The 14,616-nt window shown below is 43.4% G+C and overlaps 1 pseudogene; it reads right to left on the bottom strand.

The window, feature by feature from the left end:
* Positions 1-13,269: 13,269 nt before the first annotated feature.
* LOC104668123 lies at positions 13,270-14,171 on the bottom strand (annotated as a pseudogene).
* Positions 14,172-14,616: the final 445 nt, after the last annotated feature.

Consider the following 14,616-nt stretch of genomic DNA (forward strand, 5'->3'; position numbering starts at 1 on the left):
TTAAATGGTCAGATCATCCTACTAGAAGGCTTCATTTTATAAGAGAAGAATTCATTACTTTAATAAGTTTGATCCAAAACACTTGAGTCAGTAAATTCCTACGAAGTATTACTCCATACTCCCAAGTTGACTTTTTTCTTGTTAGATTGATTTATTAGTACCTACTCTCCCTCCTAAGTTTTCAACTACAAAGTATTATTTTCTCTTTCAAAGCCCAAGCACATACTTCGGAGAACATTATAGAAATGCTGTGATTCACTCTATGAGTTATAACCACAGTCTCTCAATCACGTGATGGAGAGTAGCGCCCTGGAGAGGGCTATTCAAGGGGTAATGAACTTTCTAAATACGATTCACTTGAGCAGTAGGCTGGGCCAGGGCATTCCTGTCGTGGTGGCGGTCGGAGGGCTCTGGCTCCATTCTTCACTCTTTGGGCCATAGTCCTTGCCAAGCAATAGGCACCTGTTAGCAGATTTTGCACTGTCTGATGAGCCAGGGCACTTGGCTTCCATATTCTCACTTATGGGATGTGTGGGTGCTACTCAGAAATCAATAAAGACTAGAATAGCAATTATAATTTGGTTTCTGCCTCATTGTAAACTAGTGTGTCATTTCTCCAGGAAACAGGACAATTACTATAGTGATTTTGATTTGTATTACATTCAGTGCAGCAGATTTTTGTGGAGTCTCTATGCTGTCCATGTAATTGATCTTGAATCTATAGGGATAAAATAAATCCTGGCATACATCTAATATGAAAAATAATCTCTGCCTTCAAGGAGTTTGCACTCTATGAAGAATGGAAGAGTGTTGGAATGCATTTTCAGAGCACTGCATATGAAGCATAGAGATAATGCTTATGTATATTTAAAACTATATAAATAATAGAAAAAAGAAAAATAAAAAATGGGACTGGGATGCCTTAAGATTCTTCAGAACGCAGAAATGAAACGTTGCTTTCTGGATGGCTAACCTCTAAGGCAATCAAAATAGAATATAAATAGCTATCTATTGCTGCCAAGGCTTAAATCATTTTTCCAAATTGTGTTTGCCAAGACAAAAGGAGGTATTTTCTATGGCACAGGAGAGGTGAATGAGAGGATGAGTGGGTTGAATAGTCCTGAGTAATTATTGCATTTATTTAGGTTTCTGCAGCTATCTATCAGGGCCTGGGCTTATGACAGCAAATGATAATGAACAGTCAAAAGGCAGAAATAGCAACATTCACCCTATCATGCCACAGGAACATTATATTCTTTTTATACACAATACAGTGCAAAGGTTCAGGGAGAGCAAGAAGTCTGACCTGAAGCCATTTTTCCCCTACTCATCATTTTTGACAGTTACAAGAAATTCAGAGAAGGGATTTTCTTGTCTAATTATTTCTAACCTTAAAGTTCAGGGAGTCAATCTTTCTCGAGATTAGGATGCACTGAATACATCCTGAGGAAAGGGTGCAGTACATGTTCTGCGAATACTGTCCAGGAGCTGTGAACTCTCTCCCTTTATTTAGGATATCAGAGGGAGGGGCGGGAGAGGGGAGGAGAGTTCAGTCATCTCAGCTTGAGGCAAGCGCTCGGTAAGCACTTTGGTATCGCTTCCATGGGGCACCGTATCACTTCCATCCCAATGACTGAACTCAACCTGAATGCAGACCACTAACTGTCTGATGATTAGTCCAAGGCCTAAGCCTCAGAACCCCAGGAGTTACTAGAGAGAAACCCTCAGAGCTGCTTTCTGGTGGATTATTAGTAGGAAAATGCATTTCCCCTAAAATACCTAAAATCAATGCAAAGAGACCTCAGAAGTATGTATTTTGCTGAACTTGAAACATCAGAGAAATTGTTCAAAAATCCCCTGAAGAGATAAATATGCTGATATTCAAATTTTTACCTATCTTGATGATTCTCACATGCTTTGATTTCTCAAGGATGTTGCATGAAAATCAGATTTCCTCTATTAGAAATTCATGAGCGCCTGCTGCTTACTTCCCAGTGGCAGTCCTTGGGACCTGATATGTAGGCACTTTCAAAAGATGCTTCCGGAGAGCATTTTATGCTCTGTGCAGGAACCTGCTCCCGCAGGCAATTGGCATCTCTAGTCACAGACCCTGAGGCTCTGGGGCTGTCACATAAATTGTGTAGAATCAGAGGCTGCTCCCCACACAGCAGCTCAACCACCCCAGATAGCCCCACTCCACCTTCAGTCCCGCAGGGAAGGGGTTTCCACCCTCTCCTGCCATTCCCTGTGTTTGAGCTTGAAATATTAAAACAGAGTACTTGTTTCACATGTAACTCAATGCCAACAGCTATAATTAAGAACACATAGAGGCCAGTTGCTTATTATATGTAGGCAGGAGCTCCAAAATACTTAATCAGAAATTGCAATTAGTTGTCATTGTCCTCAGAATACCTCTACTTCTTTGATGCTTGTCTATTTCTATAGGTTTTGTATATTCTGTATTCTAGTTCTGTTTAGGAGTTGTTTGCTGTAAGATCCTTGGTGAGCCAATAAGCTTCTCCGTGCCTCAGTTGTCCATCTGGCACTGGGGAGAGAGCTACACATGGTGATTTCAACATCCCTGGCAATTAACATTGTTATGATTCAGTGACTCCATGAATCCTTAATATTCCAGGAGTATTTTTCAAGGCTTTGTTGGAAATTGTTGAGTCACACTGGAATGAACTGCCATTATGAGATGAGGTTGGAATGTTCTGATCGCTCCAAGGGTAAGATTGGACTGAGGAATGTGGAGGAGGGCTGTGATGAGGTGTGGGATGGGAAAGTCATCATCAGATGCGTGGAGCTGGCATATCCTAGGCCAATAGACAAGATTAGGCAGATTCCCAGCACCTGATGAATGGCCAGCTACAATCAGAATTACGATTCTTCCCCGAAGAGCGGCCTATGATTTGTTTGGCAGAAGACTCAGAATCGTGATGATGATGATTTGCACCGGCCTTTAGGTGAGTCAGCACTGACACGAGGCACCGACAAGCTTGGCAGCAGAGACTGACAGTGACTGTTCTGGACTGTTACATGCATTTCAGAAGGTTTGCTGTAGATACCCAGGACCAAAATATCTTCCCCACACTACAACCCGAAACCCTCATGAACAAAGCCTGAAGTGAGAGGCTTGGCCCTGGGACATATCAGGGGTGAATCTACCCTATATTAATGGAGTTATAGTCAGCTGTGGGCAGCCCCAAGCAAATAATACTGGAAATTCCCAGAAGATAAGCAGATCTGAAGCAAGGACCAAGGGCTTTGAATCTTTCTTTCTCTCTCTTCCTTTCTTTCTTTCTCTTTCTTTCTTTCTTTCTTTCTTTCTTTCTTTCTTTCTTTCTTTCTTTCTTTCTTTCTTTCTTTCTTTCTTTCTTTCTTTCTTTCTTTCTTTCTTTCTTTCTTTCTTCCTTCCTTCCTTCCTTCCTTCCTTCCCTCCCTCCCTCCCTCCCTCCCTCCCTCCCTCCCTCCCTCCTTCCTTCTTTCTTTCTGTTTTAAAGATGGAGTTTTGCTCTTGTCACCCAGGCTTGAGTGCGATCTCAGCTCACTGCAACCACCACCTCCCGGGTTCAAGCAATTCTCCTGCCTCAGCCTCTCAAGTAGCTGGGATTACAGGCATGCACCACCACAACTGGATAATTTTTGTATTTTTGGTAGAAACGAAGTTTCACCACTTTGGCCAGGCTGGTCTCGAACTCCTGACTTCAGGTGATCTGCCCGCCTCGGCCTCCCAAAGTGCTGGGATTGCAGGTGTGAGCACTGCACCTGGCCAAAATTGTCTTTCAAAAGTCTGAGCTCAGTGGCTTATGGGAATATCTAACATGGATGGCCTGAAGGCAGGTGGAGCATCCTAGACCAGGCCCTGGCACAGGGGGTAGTGCAGTGGGAAGTTGGTATCCAGGAGATCTGCCTCTCCAGGTCTTCCTGCTGAGCAGCCAGCAGCACTTGGGGCACTAGAGCACAATGTCCTCCTTTGATCTCATCTGGATCAGGCTTTCCAGGTTGTCTCTGGGGAAGGTGTTCTCTCCAGGGTCCCTGGGTGTGTCATGACACCAGATAATCTCAGATTCCTTAAAGCAGCTGGGGATAAGAGGGCTAGAGACTTGGGATACCCTTGGAGAACATGGAGCTCAACCTTCCCAGTTCCTACTCCCAAAGCAGCAACAGGAGTTTGTAAATACATACATTATTATTTATAAAAAGGCTGATTGTGACATGTAAAAAAATAAAAACAAAAATAATCTTAAGAGTGCCTAATGATGCAAATGAAAGTAAAAGTATTTCTCTCTGTGTTGAGCTAAACACTCCCCTCTCCATCCTTAATTGTTCTTCCCAGAATTTAACCATTTAGAAATAGCTCTGGATTTAGGTCTTCTATGTCTTCTACACAACAGAACTAACCCATATGTGGCTGCACATTTCTGGCCACATCAACTTCAAATAATACACAGTTTTTCAGTTTCCTACAATGAAAGGTGTGAAATTCAGTACATGTACCCTACCTCGTCCCATCTGCAACTCCCCTTCCAATTTTTATTAGTTACATTAATATTTTAAGACATTTGGCCAGGCGTGGTGGCTCATACCTGTAATCCCAGCACTTTGGGAGGCCGAGACGGGTGGATCACCTGAGGTCAGGAGTTTGAGACCAACCTGGCCAACGCGGTGAAACCCCGTCTCTACTAAAAATACAAAAATTAGCTGAGCATAGTCCCAGTTACTTGGGAGGTTGGGACAGGAGAATCGCTTGAATAGGAGGCAGAGGTTGTAGTGAGCACCATAGCATTCCAGCCTCGGCGACAGAGTGAGACTCCATCTCAAAAAATATATATACATACATTTTTATTTGTATGTAAAAATATATTTTTTATTTGTATATAAATATATTTTATATAAAAAATGTTTATATATATTTTGTTTATAAAAATATATTTATATAAAAATATATTATATATAAATATATAATATATTTATATAAAAATATATTATATATAAATATATAATATATTTATATTTAATAAACATATAGTTTTATATTTATATATAAATATATATTAAGATATTTAATGGTTCCATGGATAACTTTAATATGTATAAATTTTAATCTGTTGATTTATCGAGTTTTGACATTATCTACCTTCTCCTTATTCTGTAAGATGAGGAAAGTAGATGGTAACCACCATCCCAGGCCTCCATCCTTTCCCTTCTAAACTCGCCCGCTGATTAATTTCATTATCTAGGCTAGTAACTTCTGCACTCTATTCTGTAATTTTAAGTTAGCTTTTTGTACTTTGTCCACAGCTTGACTTTAAATAAAGAAGGATAAAAACCAATAAGAGAAATTCATAATATTAAGATAATATACAGGCTGGGCGCAGTGACTCATGCTTGTACTCCCAGCACTTTGGGAGACCGAGGTGGGAATATTGCTTGAGGCCAGTTCAAGACCATTCTGGGCAACATGATGAGACCTCATCTCTACAAAAACTAAACAAAATTAGCCGGGTGTGGTGACGTGCACCTGTAGTCCCAGCTCCTCGGGAGGCTGAGGTGGGAGAATTGCTAGAGCCCAGGAGGTTGAGGCTGCAGTGAGCCATGATGGTGCCACTGCACTCCAGCCTGGGTGACAAAGTAAGACCCTGTCTCAAACAAAATATAATATAAATATTAATTGCAGAATCAAATAGTATGTACGGTCCATAAAGATGGAAAGACCATTTTATGTTGCCAAAAATATCCACCCAAAAAGGTGAAAAAATGGATTCCTTTTACTTTTACCCTTCTATTTATCCAAGTCATATCACATTTCAGTTTGCTCTTCTTATCATAACTTCTGAATAGCTTTTCCTTTCTGTTTCCTTAAATGGATAGAATAGACATATAGGGAAGGTAGGGGAAAAAACTTTCCTCTATCCTGGTAGGTTTTGTGTCTGGGACCTGCAGATTAGACTGACAAAAGACAGATTAACAGAAAACAAAACACATATAGGCCGGATGCCACGGCTTATGCCTGTAATCCCAGCACTTTGGGAGGCCAAGGCGGGTGGATCACTTGAGGCCAGAAGTTTGAGACCAGCCTGACCAACAGAATAAAACCCCATATCTACTAAAAACACAAAAGTTAGCCAGGCATGGTAGCGCATGGCTGTAATCCCAGCTACTCAGGAGGCTGAGGCATGAGAATTGCTTGAGTCTGGGGGTGGATGTTGCAGTGAGCTGAGATGGTACCACTGCACTCCAGCCTGGACCACAGAGCAAGACTCTGTCTCAAAAAAAAAAAAAAAAAAAAAAAAAAAACCATACAATTTTATTTAATATTTACATGCACAAAAGTCTTCGTAGAAAAGAAGATCCAAAGAAATGGTTAAATTTGGGGGGCTTTATACAATCTTAAAAACAGGTAATAAATCATGGAGAAGTGATAAGAGGAGGAGTGTGGGTGTCTAGGGATGGTAAGTTTGCTTACCAAAGTTAAGGAGGTAGGGGCTGGTCATTTTAGGAACATTAAACTCTCTCTGTGGAACCAGGTAGAGGGCCTACAGGAATAAGTGTCTGTCATGGTGTGTGCTCGTGTGGGCACCTACTCTGGGTGTGGGGATTTGGGAAGCCTCCTTACCTTCCCTCATTTTACATTACTTCCTCTCCTCCTCTTCCATTTTCTTCTCCTCCTTCTCCTTATTTTTATTTTTTGGTATGTTTTACATTGTAACTTTGTCTACAGATCTCTGGGTTTTTAAAAACATCTGCGCCATCGAACATTTTTCACCCTCCTCCCTCTCTCCTACTCTTAAGGATTTCTTCGATACCGTCGGAACAGCCTGTACCCAGAGCTTGGATCATGGGCTCCTCAGCAATCTGTACATGCATTTGTGTCACTGAGTAGTGCTAAATAAGATGAAGTGTTAAGATTACGGGGATCTGTATTAGGTTACAGATCCTGAGACATCATGTGAGGTGGTGTGACTACTAATGTTCCCTGGCACATTTTCCTAGCTTGGCCTTTCTGCAACCTGTGCAGTTTTCAAGGAAATGGCTGAGTGGTTTTGTTCTGGCTGAGTGGCAGGGAATGGGGACATGTTAGGAGACACCCATCTTATCTTCTTTTCAAATTGTGCTGAAGATCAGAAACAGGAAAAAAAAAGTCCAGCCTGGCTGGTTGTTACCATTGACACGGCATGTGAGCTAACTCATGCTGAAATTCCCTCCTAGGTACAGTGATTGCTAAGATGTCTGGGCAAATATAGGCTCCTTTTTAGCTAAGTGTTTCCTTACATGGAGCTGCTCAATACTGAAAATAATCGACGTTTTTTACTTTTCTACTGCCTTGAGGGCCCTGGTGTGGGAAAGCGCTGGGCTGGGAGCGTGATGCTGCTGAGAGTTGAGCAGAGAAACTCGGCGGCTCTCTGCGGCCTGTCCCTGCAGAAATCCTGGCCGACTTCAGGGAGGGGAAGTGGGTGAGATCTGGTCAGATCTCTTTGTATATCCTGACCTAATCATCATAGCCCTTGGCCCCCTGGTCTATGGCTCACGGTCTCTGTCCCTCTGTAGACAGTATGAGTTTCATCAGGCTGAAGATGGCTAATCAAAATAGCATTCTGCAATGAAGCCAAGGAAACATCATACTGAGTACAATGACGCTCCTTTATTTTCAGTACAATGAAAATAAAATCCTTCTCTAATCATGAATTATTTTTGACATCTGAATCTGAGCTCACAAATCCCAGTTTGCAGAGCTAGTTTTATTTACTTGGATGGAGTGTGAAAGAGTCCTAGACCAGGGGTTTAGGAGAGGTAGCTCTGCTGTGTTTCAGGCTGGGGCCTGGTGGTGCGACTGGGCTATGGCCTGGTTGTTGTAGGAGACCAGTAAGGGGCAGGACCCTGCATTTGATGTTCCCAAAGGACTGAGGCGAGTGCCGAAGGGCAGGACACCCAGCAGAACTCTGATAGGAATTGAGAGCATGACTATGGCAATGACCATGGGGGGTGTGGTTGCTGCAAGTAGGGGGAAGCAGAAGGGCACCTCCTGTCTTAATGGGGCCAGGGCATTACAGTGGGAAGCAGGAGAGGTTCCCAAATTCTGGCAAGCAGAGTATGGCATCAGGAAACCTGGTTATAGACAGCAGGGCTCTGCTGAAATTCAGGGGTGAGGCTCTGATTCCCAGCAGGGAGATAGGAAAAAAGCCAGGCAGAACCCCAGTGCTAGACAGTGATGGGAGCACCGGCAGGGTTATCCAGACAGGGAGTTTTTACTGTGTTTTCAGGGAACTTAGAGAGTCTTATCTTAGTGACCTATTATCAGAACTGAAGCACCGTGTCAGGGATAAGCTAGCCACCACATTGACTTGAACCTGGAGTCCTTGAATCAGTCCTTTCTCAGCCCAGTAAGGCTCAGCTGGGCTGAACCTAGAGGTGAAGGTCAAGTGAATGATGTGTGTCCAGAGGAAGGGAAAAAGGTGGGACAAAAATGAGCTACAGATGCTGGGACTTTGCCTAAGCCTGATACTTCTTGGTCTAACAGGGCTGTTGTGAATTCAACATTAGGTATGGTATATTAAAGCAATTTCAGAAAGAAAATTCATGTGAAAACTCAGGTCAAATAAGAATGGAGGTTTTTCCATAGAAATTTTATAAGACAGAGACGCAAGGGCATCTTCAAGTGTAGAACTTTTGTCTCGGCTGTCTGTTTTTCTGCAAAAGCCCTTTCTTCCTCCTGTAGGCCTCTATAACCCCTACTTAGTCTACTGGTCTTTTATTATTATTATTATTTAGAGATGGAGTCTTGCCATGTTGCCCAGGCTGGTCTTGAACTTCTGGGATCAAGCAATTCACTGGCCTTGGCCTCCCAAAGTGCTGGGATTACAGGTGTGACCCACTGCACCCAGCCATACTAAGCTTTAAAAACTCATTTCGGGCTGGGCACGGTGGCTCATGCCTGTAATCCCAGGACTTTAGGAGGCTGAGGCGGGTGGATCACCTGAGGTTGGGAGTTTGAGACCAGCTTGACCAAAAAGGAGAAACCCCGTCTCTGCGAAAAACACAAAATTAGCTGGGTGTGGTGGTGCATGCCTGTAACCCCAGCTACTGGGGAGGCTGAGGCAGGAGACTTGCTTGAACCAGGGGTCGGGGGGCGGAGGTTGTGGTGAGCCGAGATTGCGCCATTGTACTCCAGCCTGGGCAACAAGAGCCAAACTCCGTCTCAAAACAAAACAACACTGAAAACCTAATTTCAGTCACCCTTTTCTGGGGAAACCTTTTCTGCATCCCTGACCAGGTGGCATCCTGCTTCAAAGTTCTCAGTTAGCTGAGTTGGAATTTTACATATTTTTGCCCTATCATTTAATTACTGCTGGCCTCTCCCACTGAAAGGCATGTTTCCTGAGGATAGAGGGCATGTCTGTCCTTTTGTTGCTGGGTCCATAGACTTAGCCCAGTGCCTGGTATATTTTAAGTGTTCAGTTAATATTTGTTGACTGACTGAATGAATATTTTGAGGGAAATAGAATTCTTTTTTTTTGTAGGAGAAAGCAGGAGCATTACTGACGGTATTTGGTATTGTAGAACACTTAGGAAAATAGAACACCCTAGAAACATATTTTAAAGACCCCCAAGATATCTGAGGAGACAAGACCGGAAGGAATTGTAAAGCCTGGAAATACTGACAGCTATGGCCTTATATCTTTGGCTCAGATTTGACATAAAAATAAGCCAAAGTGACTCTAAATAGGTTTTTAAAGGAAATTCAAGTTCATCTACAGGACAAATAGAGGGTACCACAGTCCTATCCTGTTTTCCCCTCTCCCTACCTCCTACATTCTGCATCCTGTCCCCACAAATGTATGTAAGTTGTTACAAAAATAAACACTGGATGCATTCTTTTTTAATTTTATTATTATTATTATTATTATTATTATTATTTTTGGAGAAGGAGTCTCACTCTTACCCGGAATGGAGTGCAGTGGTGCCATCTCAGTTCACTGCAACCTCTACCTCCTGGGTTCAAGTGATTTTCCTGCCTCAGCCTCCCGAGTAGCTGGGATTACAGGTGCCCACCATCACGCCCAGCTAATTTTTGTATTTTTAGTAGAGACAGGTTTCACCATGTTGGCTAGGCTGGTCTCAAACTCCTGACCTCAGATGATCCTCCCACCTTGGCCTCCCAAAGTGCTGGGATTACAGGTGTGAGACACTGCACCTGGCCTAGATGCCTTCTTTAAGGAGTAAATAAGTCATGCCCATAGCTAGAATGGAGGCTGTAGAGTGGGGTATCCCTTATTTAGTTTTGATGAATGTGAGAATTCTTTGGTTTCCAGCAGCAGAATCTAACATTGGCCATGGTGTAAATTGCATAATGCAAGGGAAGTGTGGAAAACCAAGCTTGGAAATGAATTAGAATGGAAACATCTCTATGTAGCCAAAACTATGATTCAGACTTGCCTGGGTAGAGCTGTGTATATATTTTCTAAAAGCCCATTTCATTTTTATTCTATTTATCAGGTTGCTTGGGTTTCAAGTTCTAAGAGAAAGCAGTTGTTTGGGTTGTTTTCTGCCCAGAGAATCTTCATACTTCCACCAGACTTTACCCAATGGGGAAGATAATTTCTTTAAAAAAAAAAAAAAAAAAAAAAAAGTGGGCCGGGCGCAGTGGCTCATGCCTGTAATCTCAGCACTTTGGGAGGCCGAGGCGGGTGGATCACGAGGTCAGCAGATTGAGATCATCCTGGCTAAGATGGTTAAACCCTGTCTCTACTAAAAATACAAAAAAATTAGCTGGGTGTGGTGGCGGGCGCCTGTAGTCCTGGCCACTCGGGAGGCTGAGGCAGGAGAATGGCTTGAACCCGGGAGGTGGAGCTTGCAGTGAGCCAAGATCATGCCATTGCACTCCAGCCTGGGCAACAGAGCGAGATTCCATCTAAAAAAAAAAAAAAAAAAAAAAAAAAAAAAAAAAAAAATGACGTGCTATTTCCTAAAAAAGGAAGTAGGAGTGCAGGGCACCATCAACAAATGAATGGATGAACAAAAGGTTGTACATAGAGATGAAATAGGATATTATTCAGCCTTAAAAAGAATTGAAATTCTGACACATGCTACAATATGGATGATCCTTGCAAACATTATGCCAAGGGAAAAAAGTCAGAAACAGAATCAATACTGTATGATTCCACTTATATGAGGTTCCCAGAGTAGTCAAATTCATAGGAACAGAAAGTAGAATTGTGGTTCCCAGACCTAGGGGAAGAGGGGAATGGGAAGTTACTGTTTAATAGGAACAGAGTTTCAGTTTGGGATGAGGAGAAAGTTCTGGAGATGATTGATGATAATAGTTGCATAACAATGTGAATTTATTTATTTATTTATTTTGAATTGTGTAGCCCTTTGTTAGCAACTAAAATAGAAGATAACTGTTGTACAACATGGGTAGTAATTGACTATAACTGGAGATTTATTATATTATAATACAGACCATTTATAAATGCAATTTCTTTATTGAAAAGCTTCCACCTTTTTTGTTTGTCTACAATTTGCAAAACTATTCTGAAAGTGGAATATACATGCACAAGTCTGCGAAGAGTGCAAATTTAGGATATGGTAAATGCTTTACAAGTTACTTTCAAAAAGCTGTCTGCCACAACTGAGCCTTTACATTGTTATCTTTTTTTAATCAAAATATTTTGATGCCAGCCTTCCTTCTGAGAGGTGACAATGTGCTAGCAGTCCTCACTCTCAGCGCCTCCCTGGCCTGCGCGTCCACTCTGGCAGTGCTTGAAGAGCCCTTCAGCCCACCACTGCACTGTGGGAGCCCCTCTCTGGGCCGGCCCAGGGTGGAGCCAGCTCCCTCTGCTTGCCGGGAGTTGTGGAGAGAGAGGTGCCGGAGGGAACCAGGGCTGCCCGTGGCACTCACAGTCCAGCGTGAGTTCCGGTGGGCATGGACGCGGGCTCAGCGGCCCGGCACTCTAAGCAGCCAGCCGGTGATGCCGGCCCAGGGTGGTGAGGGGCTTAGCACTCTGGCCAGCAGCTGTGGAGGTTGTGCCAGGTCCCCCAGCACAGCCGGCCCACGTGCACCACGCTGGAATTCTCGCCAGGCCTCAGCTGCCTCATGACCTGCAGCCTGCCATGTCCGAGTCCCCATCCTCGGTGGTGGGCTCCCATGTGGCCCAAGCTTCCCTGACGGGCGCCGTCCCCTGCTCCGTGATGCCTGGTCCCATTGACCTCCCAAGGGCTGAGGAGTGCTGCCTGGCTCAGGACTGGCCGGCAGCTCCACCTGCAGCCAGGGTGAGGGATCCACTAGGTGAAGCCAGCTGGGCTCCTGAGTCTAGTGGGGACTTGGAGAACTTTTATGTCTAGCTAAGGGATCATAAATATACCAATCAGCACCCTGTGTCTACTTCAAGGTTTGTAAATACACCAATGGGTACTCTGTATCTAGCTAACCTAGTGGGGACTTTGCAAACTCTTCTGTCTAGCACTCTGTGTCTAGCTAAAGGACTGTAAAGGCACCAATCAGCACTCTGTCAGAACGGATCAATCAGCTCTCTGTAAAATGAACCAATCAGCTGTCTGTAAATAGACCAATCAGCTCTCTGTAAAATGGACCAATCAGCAGGATGTGGGTGGAGTCAGATAAGGGAATAAAAGCAGGCTGCCTGAGCCAACATCGGCAACCTGGTTCCCCTTTCACGTGTCTAAGCTTTGTTTTTTCACTCTTTACAATAAATCTGGCTGCTGTTTACTCTTTGGGTCCGCACCGACTTTATGAGCTGTAACACCCTGAAGGCCTGGAGCTTCACTGCTGAAGCCAGCAAGACCAGGAACTCACCGGGAAGAATGAACAACTCCAGACGCGCTGCCTTTAAGAGCCCTAACACTCACCACCAGGGTCTGCAGCTTCACCTCTGAAGTCAGCGAGACCGTGAACCCACCAGAAGGAAGAAACTGCAGACACATCTGAACATCTGAAGGAACAAACTCTGGACACACCATCTTTAAGAACTGTAACACTCACTACGAGGGTCCACAGCTTCATTCTTGAAGTCACAAGACCAAGAACCCACCAATTCTGGACACACTACCATTGCCCTAAACTATAAAGCATTTTTTAATGAATTGAAATCTAAGGACTATGCCTACTAGAAAAAAAGAGAAGAAAGTTCTATTAGTTTGAGGTTTCATAATCCCCCCAAACCAGGACCAATATCTTGGTAAAGGTCAGGCTAGGACCCCGGACAGAGTATGAGAATGTGCAGGTGGCCTCCCTGAGGATTCAGAGCTTCAGTGGACTGTGAGTGCTGCAGCTGCATAAGTCACTGAACTGTCCTGCCAATTTCTATACTGGTTTGACTGGGCGTAATTCAAAAACGAAAAGCTTATATTCTTCCATTCTTCTGGAGCTCTGTGATAGCATTTAATAATACCCCAAAGGGATGTCTTCCACATATAATATTATGGTATTTCCTCAAGTAATTGCTAAAAGATATAGGGTCTAATTGTTCTATAATACTCATACCCATTTTATCTAGATACTCAATGGATCTATAAGTCTCCCTGTGGGATTCATCATAGTAACTGTAACGAAACCTTTGACCCCAATGGCAAAAATCAGAAGAAACCATCGAAGAAATTACTAGGATCCGCTAGGTATTTACTGAAGAGTTTTCTGAATTCCTGTTCTTTTGACTCACTCAGAGCTCCAGCCAGCATAGGGATTATGGTAAACTCATCCTTATGGATTTGCATGGCTTTACCTGTGTAAGGCAAATGCATTTCAATGCTATGTTCATATTTTGTCTCAGAAACATGCGTTCAAACATCCCTGTCTTCCACAGTTCTCTGTAAATCTTTTGGTCAATATGAAGATGATACAGAGATGTCCTGTATATATCCACACTGGAAAGTGCACACTGAGAGAGGGACACATGATGAGAAGGCCCAAGGGTGAAAATTCTCTGGGTAATAGATGGATCCACTTGTTTGTAAGCATGGGTGGCACAAGACCCACAGTACGTATATCCTGCATGGAGTGCAATAATGGCTCTAGCAGGTCTTTTTGTAGACTGTACTTCTGAAAGCCAACCTTCTAGCTATGCATTCAGCGGTGGTCCTGAGGCTGAGTACCAGCTCCCAGCATGACTGACTTCCCGGCAGACCACTTGATTGGACATCTTGATGCCTGTGCCACCTATGGTGCACGAGGATAAATCCAACAATGTGAGTATATTTAATGCCACTGAACTGTACACTTAAAAATTGTTAATTTTATGCTACGTATATTTTACTACAATAAAAATAAAGAGCCAGAGTTAATCAGTGTCAAGACATGGAGAATGGAAGGTCATGGTCATTGGAAGGAAAGGCCGCCTGGACTCCTGCAAGCTCCAGCATTTCTGTGTATCTTTGAGCAAGTCCCAAAACCTCCCTGAACCTCTTTTTCTCAAGGATAATAACACCGACCCTTTTACCTACTTCATAGGAACTGGATGGTACTGTGAAAGTATTTGGTAAATGTTAAACATTCTGTACAAATGGAAGGCATTAGCGTCTGAGGGAATGGAAAAACTCTTTGTAAATCCGTATGTCAGTGGCCTGGATGATAAGTGGAAACCACCATCCTTAGGTTAG

The sequence above is a fragment of the Rhinopithecus roxellana genome, chromosome 4 (genome assembly GCF_007565055.1).
Source record: "Rhinopithecus roxellana isolate Shanxi Qingling chromosome 4, ASM756505v1, whole genome shotgun sequence".
Taxonomy (NCBI): domain Eukaryota; kingdom Metazoa; phylum Chordata; class Mammalia; order Primates; family Cercopithecidae; genus Rhinopithecus; species Rhinopithecus roxellana.